This window comes from Manis javanica, chromosome 5 (genome assembly GCF_040802235.1).
Source record: "Manis javanica isolate MJ-LG chromosome 5, MJ_LKY, whole genome shotgun sequence".
In the NCBI taxonomy this organism is placed as follows: Eukaryota; Metazoa; Chordata; class Mammalia; order Pholidota; family Manidae; genus Manis; species Manis javanica.
In genome coordinates, this window is record NC_133160.1 from 64,127,426 (window position 1) to 64,135,150 (window position 7,725).

The window sequence follows — 7,725 nt, forward strand, 5'->3', positions numbered from 1 at the left end:
CCTGAGTTCATATTACCTACATTTCTGCCACAAGTACAGAATATATATTTCTTGGTGCCAATCCCAAATTATTGAAAGAAAGATCAAGTCTATACAGAGTCAAATTATCCACCATAATCCAATGTGTTAAGGCCAGAGGACTGCACAGCATAAAAATATGGCTGTGGAGAGAACCTGAGTACTCAGAAAATTAGGATGACAGACATGCCGAATCTCACTCACAGAGATCTGTATTTAGAAAACTTACCAGAGTTCAAAATTTTCTAATGCTCAATGCTTGAGTGGTAACCAGGGCTCTGTGATTCAGCTCAATGTATTCTGAAGCTGCTGAAGCTTCTAAGGCTTCTGTGATACTTCTGGGGAATCTCTGGGTGGGGGATTTTGCTAAACCTTTACAAACCAGCAGCTTTGCCTAATGGCTATGGTAACCATTATCCTATCTTCCCATGAGCTTTTCCCATTCATGTCCCCTTTTCCAGTGTTGTTACCATAAAGCATCTGTGACATGAAGCTTGTCTGAGAGAAGTCCAAACTCAAGGTGAAACACTGTAGGATGGACTGGTCTGACTTTTTCCTTTTCTAGAAATTATGTTGAAGATCCCAAATAAGCCATGGCGGTCATAGTATAAATATACCTTGTAAGAGGGCACCAGAAAAGTCAAATCAAACATATAAACATATAACCAGTTTTACCAACCAAAGTTCTCACCAGACACCTCAACTGATGTTAGAGTTCAGGTCCTCAGGGAGGCTGGGATTTACTGGTTTAAGTGGTATTTAGAGTTCCTGAATGACACTAAGAACTATGATCTAAAAACTCTAGGGCTCAATCATGCACTGAGTAACAGCATAAGATGTGGCATTTCCTACTGTCTCAGAATTATGGCTAAAGCTCCAAAGCTGGGGATAGTAAGTGCTAGCACTCACACAAAATTTTTTTTTAAGTCTTAATAAAACATGGAAAAATCAGTCCAGCAATTACCATCCCATTCAGACTATAAGACTAGACATTCTGAAACAGATTCTTAGAAGGGCCCATGTACCAACAGAGAGGTCTTTGGCACCATTTCTCCAAGAGGTACACATGTAGGGACAGGCAAGCCCACAATGAAGGGAAATGGTTACCTTATTCCCTATCTGAATACTGGCAAAGCTTCCCAAACTCAAAGGTCCAACTTCTGCTTCCCCAGGCAGAACTGATACACTGAAGGACCCTACAACCACCAGATTCTGCATGAAACAATCCAATTACACAGCTAGACTCAAATCAAATAAGGGAAAGCCTCCCACCGAGGTTGGGAAAGCAAAGCCAAACAGAAGCAGCACATGGGGGCACAGATGTAAAAGGCAGAGTTACTCTGCAGGCAGGTGCTGACAGTGGCCCAAGAACTGATTGTGGGCTGGAGCAATTAGACTGAAGATTACCCATGGCACAAGGAGATGCTAGCTGTAGGTATACTGCTAGGGGTCACAGTCAGTCAGTGTCAAGGACTCTGAAAAACTCCAAAGGTAGAGAAGTGAAATTATAACAACACTGATGGGTAAGAGACACTTCTACCCAGTCTCCAATCCCTCTTCCCTGGCTCTGCAGAGAGAAAGAAAAGAGAATCAGAAGCAGCAAATGAAAGAAAAAGAACAAGTGGAAGAAAAGACCAGGCTTCCTTTCCCTCCTGGGGTCACTGAAACTGTGGGTTATGCCAAATACGGGTGCAGGGAGACTTGAGTGAACCTTAATATTGCACCTGAAAGTGGCTGGAAAGCTATGCATGGGGAAAGGAGATCCAAGAGCATGTTTTCAGGCAATGACAGGAGAAGAATAAATTCCAGGGAATGCTGGCCATTCAACAAATAAGTTACTCTCACCCAGAAGGTAGGCAGCCTGACTCTGCTCCATAGTTGTTTCAAATTATTGTGCATAAACTTGGGTGAGATTCCATGTAGAAGCCTGTAAATCAGCATGGGACAAGGAACTAAAGAAATCTGGCCTCCAAACAAATTAAAAGCACATCCCATGGTTCATGTTTTTTACATAGACTTGTAGATACCATGGCCCAAATTGTATCCATAGGAAACATACTTGAAAAGATATCTGATATAACCAGTTAGTGCAAAAGGTGCTTTCTGGGGATCTTTGTCATAAAGAAAGTGGCTCTGCTAAACTGTCTCTGTTTCTCGGGGATTTCTAACTCTATTGAGAAAGTAATGCATTTTTGAACTTCAATCATTTGGATACACTGGGAGAAAGGGCAATACGTAACTGACAGGTTCAACAGAACAGCAAACTGTGAAAGCTAGTCATAGAACTCAGGGAGTGGATCATTTTGTCACTTTTGTATAACCACAATATCAAACAACTCCAGCCCATATGCAAAGGAAGGACAAAAATTAAGATGAATGTGAATGAAAGCCATCACAAATCAGCGGGCCTCCGCATGCTACTTAGCAATGTGTCATGAACACTGTATTTTCTTTTCTTTGTAGAATTAGATGCTGAACCTAGGATATGAAGCCATTTTAATAAAATCTTTCATTTTCTGAACTACTGATCTTAGACAAAATTCTTCTTACAAGTATTTATCATTTTGAAAACAAATGGTTATTCTGGAGTTATTATTCCATAAGAATTATGTGTTGACATCTAGGTTACTACAAACTTTAAATTCTTAAGGGTTTAAGTAATGAGGCCCAAGGTATCTTGTATTTTCTCAGCTGTTTCAGAAGTAAGTCAGATGGGGGCTAGCTGAAGGAAAGGGGTCCTCTTTACCTTGAAACTTTCATTAGAAGCAGACAAACTTTTGGTGGATTCTGCATTTTTGATAAATGAGTGAGTGCAACAGCGATTTCATCAGCCTTTCATAGATAGCTTACATTTACAGGGCACCTGGTAGTGTTCAGAGAGCTTCACAAAAAGTGCAGCTTAAATCAACTGAGGAAGTCTAGCTGCTAGTCTCTTACAGACTGGTGTGAGGGCTCCAACAAGCCAGTCAGTCTCTCTGAGCTTCAAGCTCCTTTTATAAAATCAGGGCATTTCATAACCCATGTCAGTGTGCCTTCCAAGTCTAAGATTCAGTGGTCTTGCCCTCTTAACAGCCAACCGATGCAGTACAGCCACTCCAGCAAATGAGCAGAGAAGTTGGTGAAGCTTGGCAAGCTGAAGAAAATGTTTATGGACTCAGAGCATTGTTAAAACTGATGTGTAAGTAGTTCAGACAAAGCAAAAAGGAAACCATTTTTCTGAATATTGTTCGTGATGAGTATGCAATTTACTTCCTGAATAAAGAGGGAGTATTTTCATGGCTGGTGTAAGTCCAAACGTGACATAGTTGTATGCAATGCATTCTGGCTGTTTTAAGGTGCTAAGAAGTTTAGTGACAAGTGCTTTTCCGTTTCTTCATTTTAAAAAATTATTAGCCTTTGGGATTGAGGAGATGTAGGGGGAAGCTCGAGCAATCCTTTCAAGGGTTTCTTACTTTGGCACACGGAGAGTTCTTAAGAGGAAAAAGAGAGTTTTTCAACCATGTAGTTTCCCAGGAACAGGAAATTCATACCAAAACATTTCCATTCATTTTGAAGTAATCACAACACCACAAAACCCAAGGGCCCATACTGAAAAAGTCATATACAGATCTTTTGTATTTTAGCCAGTATTCCTTGCCATATTGTTTATTTAAAACATATGCATACACCTGAATTCACACATATGTAGGAAATGTAAATGCAAATATCTTTTCACATACTTATTACATGTATACTAAAAGCAAGTTTATGTAACAAGATTAGTCAAAAATATGCAGTATAGAAGTTCTAATCTTGTTCAAATCACCCTAATAAAGTAGGACAGTGATTGCCAACCAGAGTCCTGTGGTACTGTGTACATCAGAGAAAGCTTCGTAAGTGTGCTCATAGATTTTGAACAATGTGAATTTTGGCTACATAGGAGTATGGAGGCTATTACTGTGATGTCCATTGGATGGCCCATGGAGCTCAGTGGGCATAAGGAACATGATGTGGAACAAATGGACAACTTGCTGGGAGTGGGACATAAGGTGGTGGTACCATTAAACCAAAACAATAAACCAGACCAAAAGGGAGAACTTTGCCTTTAGGGGCCTGAAGAGAGTAAGTCAGATCAACACACTGTTCTGTTTCACAGAAGCAAAGTGATGAAGTGGAACGAGTACCAGCTGTCGTATCATACAAGTGGTTGTTTCATAATTACTGCTGACTTGCTAATTTTCAATTTCTTCAAGTGGACTGACAAAATTCCTAATATTTGCAAGTATGTTGTAAATACAAAAAGTGTAAGAATCATCATAAGTGAGCATGTGGGGTTTGATCCTGGCTTTCCTGTAATGCCTGAACACTGACACCCCTCATCCTCTTGTATGTCTCATGGGGGCTGCTGGGCCAATCCAGGTGCACTCATTTTGTAAAGCCACAGAATAAGGCCCCACGGAGGTGGACATTCCTACTATCGCTCATTCAAGTAAAAGGGTCCCTGGCTAGAAAAAAGATCATGAGATGGGTGGGGAGGGAACACTCATCTCTTTCTGGGACTTGGCCTGAGGCCCCCACCAGGTGGTAGGGATTGAGGATTTCCTCCGTAGGAGGTACAAGCAGGGCAGGAGCTGAATCCTGCAGATTGAGAAACCAGATCATCTGTTTTTATATTACACTTAGATTATCTCCCTTTGGTTATCCCAAAGTCTCTGCTTCCTAAAAATTGTGTTTAAAAGTTCCAGTGTGGTCACAGTTATGCTGTGTGCTTGGAAAAATTAAGGAGATAATTGGGTCTGCCCTGGGCCTGAGCTGTGTTGGAAAGGGAGTATCCCACAGGGATCAACATTGTGACAACAGCCTAGTAAGAAACCCCAGGGAAGGGGGCGTCATGGGAACAGACACCGGCCAGGACACCTGGGGGTCCCTCCCAAGGTGCAGCGGTTTCCTGCACTGCTAAGTCCTGATGGATCAGCTTTGAAACCAAGAGGTCTTGCAGGTTCCTTTATGCACATGTACAGGAGGATGGGGAAGAGCTGGCTAGTAAGTTTGGCACAGGAAAGTCATGTTCAGACCTAAAATATCACAACAATGACCAGCAAACCCTCAGCATGAGACACTGACAGAGGTTAAATTGCTGAAGGAACATTAACCCATTCATATTGTACTGTGGAATTATTTGGAGGCTTTGAATTTAGTATTTGCATGTAGAAGTGACATTTATCCCTTTTTTTTTAGCTCTTAAATAAGAGAGTGTGGAATAGGGGCAAATCCTAGGATTTTGTAATTCATAGTAATTAAATTTCTTAGCTTAAATTCTTTTATCAGAATTGTTGCAGTGTTAGTTGCAAACAAAGCTGGCTATAATTCCTAAAATCAAGCTGGAATTCGAGCCCGGTAGGATTTTTTGTTTGTGGGAACAGAAAGGGAAGCCAAAGTGAAATACAGAAATGACAGGAGAATCCAGATTAAATTAACCTTCTTAAAAACCAACAAGGGTGATCCCCCAAAATCACCACAACCTTTTGTCTGTCAAGTCAATGGCATTGAAGCACTTAGATATACAGGCCAGGCTAGAATTCAAACTCCTAGAAAACCACAGACTCACATATGTACCTATAAATTCTTTCCTTAACAAGCATAAAACAGTCCTCCGAATAGCAGACAGCAGTATCACAGTATTTAGGTCCTACTCAGACTCACTGATAATTATAATGTTATATGACTTAGGATAATCTCCATGTAGGGAATATATTGGTTGATTAAAAAAAATTATAAAATGCATTTCTATATATTAGCTCCAAAGTTACGACTGGTATTTATTCTAAAAAGAAGGTGGAAACTTTCCTTCTTTTCCCCAACCCCAAAGTTACCCCAAAGATATAAAGAGATTACAGTTTGAAAGGCTGAAAACTTTTAAATTATAAAGAAATAACAATGTATAAATTATAATTACCAGTCCTCAAAATGCATCACTAATCAAAAACATTGCAAATTCCATTATTACACAATGCTGCTTTCTATCAAGCATATGACACTGTTTCATGTATGTTGGGATTATTTTCCCTATTAATAAGAAATTGGTATTGACCCTTCTACATACTTTTTAGGGGCCCTTGATGAGTCACAGCACACATTTTAAAGTGGTTGCCAGGACAGAACAGGAGACAGGACCTTAGCCGGATGGAGCAGGAACTGAGTCAGTGGCCAAGGTCACATTAGCATGAAGCCCCATTTAGTGAACTCAGCTAAAGAGCTCGTCTGTGGTGACTCACGTAAGCAGGGGTGTGGCAAGCAGCCACATTCTGTGCCTGTCAACTCCCTCTTTCAGGCTGTATTAGAGCACTTGGCATCACTCTTACCTTAACTTGTGGTCAAATGTTGTTAGAGGATGATATTTTTCTTTCTTCTCGAAGTGTAAATGGCACGTCCATTGATAGGTTAAGTGAATGGACTAGTAAACAGAAATCTAAGGATTAAAAATCATTTGTTGTTACAGCTGGAAGGAATCGATTCCAACATCAATACTCTACAGATGAGAAAACTGCAGTGTTAGAGGGGTTAAGTCCCTTGCCCAAGGTCATGGAGTTATTAAGTGTTGGAGTTGGGACTAGAATTACATCTTCCATCTCTGAACTGGTTTCCACGGCAAAGGCTTCTGGACTTCACATGATATGTGGAGGGAAACAGTTGCAAGGGTAGAAAAGAATAAAGTTTCTTTCAAACTTCTTAAAAAGTAATTTTTATTGGTGTAACTGGGAGCATTGCCCTGGCAAGTTTCTTTTGTCCACCTCCTCCATACAAATCCAAAGGTCCTGAGAGGTCTGGGCAGCCACAGGAGCATCTCCGAGGCTCAGGCTACTGGCAATTGCACACGTATCCAGGGCCGGGATTCCCCATGAGGACAAGTGCCCCTAGCAGTGCCCTTCACGCCCCTGGAGACCCCCACTTCATGCTGGGCAGTGGGTGTCAGGCAGTGATTTACCACTGGTAGAGATTTCAGAATTTAACTGTACTACTTCATAGGCAAACAACTGTACCTGCACACAGAGGAGTCCTGAGGTCAGCCCTGCACAGGCCCGTTTCAGACAAAATACTCCCAGTGAGGTGCTCAGCTGGTAGGCTTCCTGAGACGTAACTCAATACACGCTGCTACCGAAGGTTACCCAAAGTATGGGGTGTGCCCAAGGACTGCAAACCCAGATCCACCCCAATCTTTTGCTTATAGACCCTCCCACCACCACTCTGTCATCCGTTCAACACAAACATACATACCGTACGTGTGCACGCACACATGAGAAAGCAAACACCACAAGCAGTTTTGAAAACGAAGTCAGAAAAGGGTCCTTGGCTTGCATATGAGTCTTTGTCCTCTTTCCCTCAGCTACTCCCTCCTCCCCAACAGGTATGGGCCCTGGGAATGGCCGTGTCTCTTAGATCTTTTCATCTAGTCAGGAATAAGCAATCAAGCCAAGGACATTATTGAGTAAAATGTGTTTGGGCCTGGATTTGCTAGAAGAGCTCTTTGGACTTTCCCAGAGCTCACCCAATTACTGAACCTACTTGTATTTAGCATTTGTGTTTGCTGGACAGAACCCAAGAGGAAGATATTATTATTATAGTGAAGTTAAACAAGGTCATTTCTGGCCTGAGTCTATGTCAAGAAAGGTAACCTGTTTTTCAGGGTGGTGTGATCAGTATTAGGCAATAATCTTGCAAGCCATCTTG

At 41.5% G+C, this 7,725-nt stretch overlaps 1 long non-coding RNA gene across 3 annotated transcripts in view; it reads right to left on the reverse strand.

The window, feature by feature from the left end:
• Positions 1-7,488, reverse strand: part of LOC108388228 (uncharacterized) — a 65,252-nt gene extending 57,764 nt beyond the window's left edge. The window contains exons 1-2 of one of the 3 annotated variants that reach the window (XR_005055827.2): positions 7,273-7,488; positions 6,360-6,466 (exon numbers count right to left, since the gene is read on the reverse strand). This is a non-coding gene — a long non-coding RNA (uncharacterized lncRNA). Of the gene's footprint in view, positions 1-6,100; positions 6,277-6,359; positions 6,467-7,037; positions 7,241-7,272 lie in introns of those variants that run through there. The other 2 variants (XR_001851040.3, XR_001851043.3) reach the window with 2 other exon arrangements.
• Between the last annotated feature and the right edge of the window lie 237 nt (positions 7,489-7,725).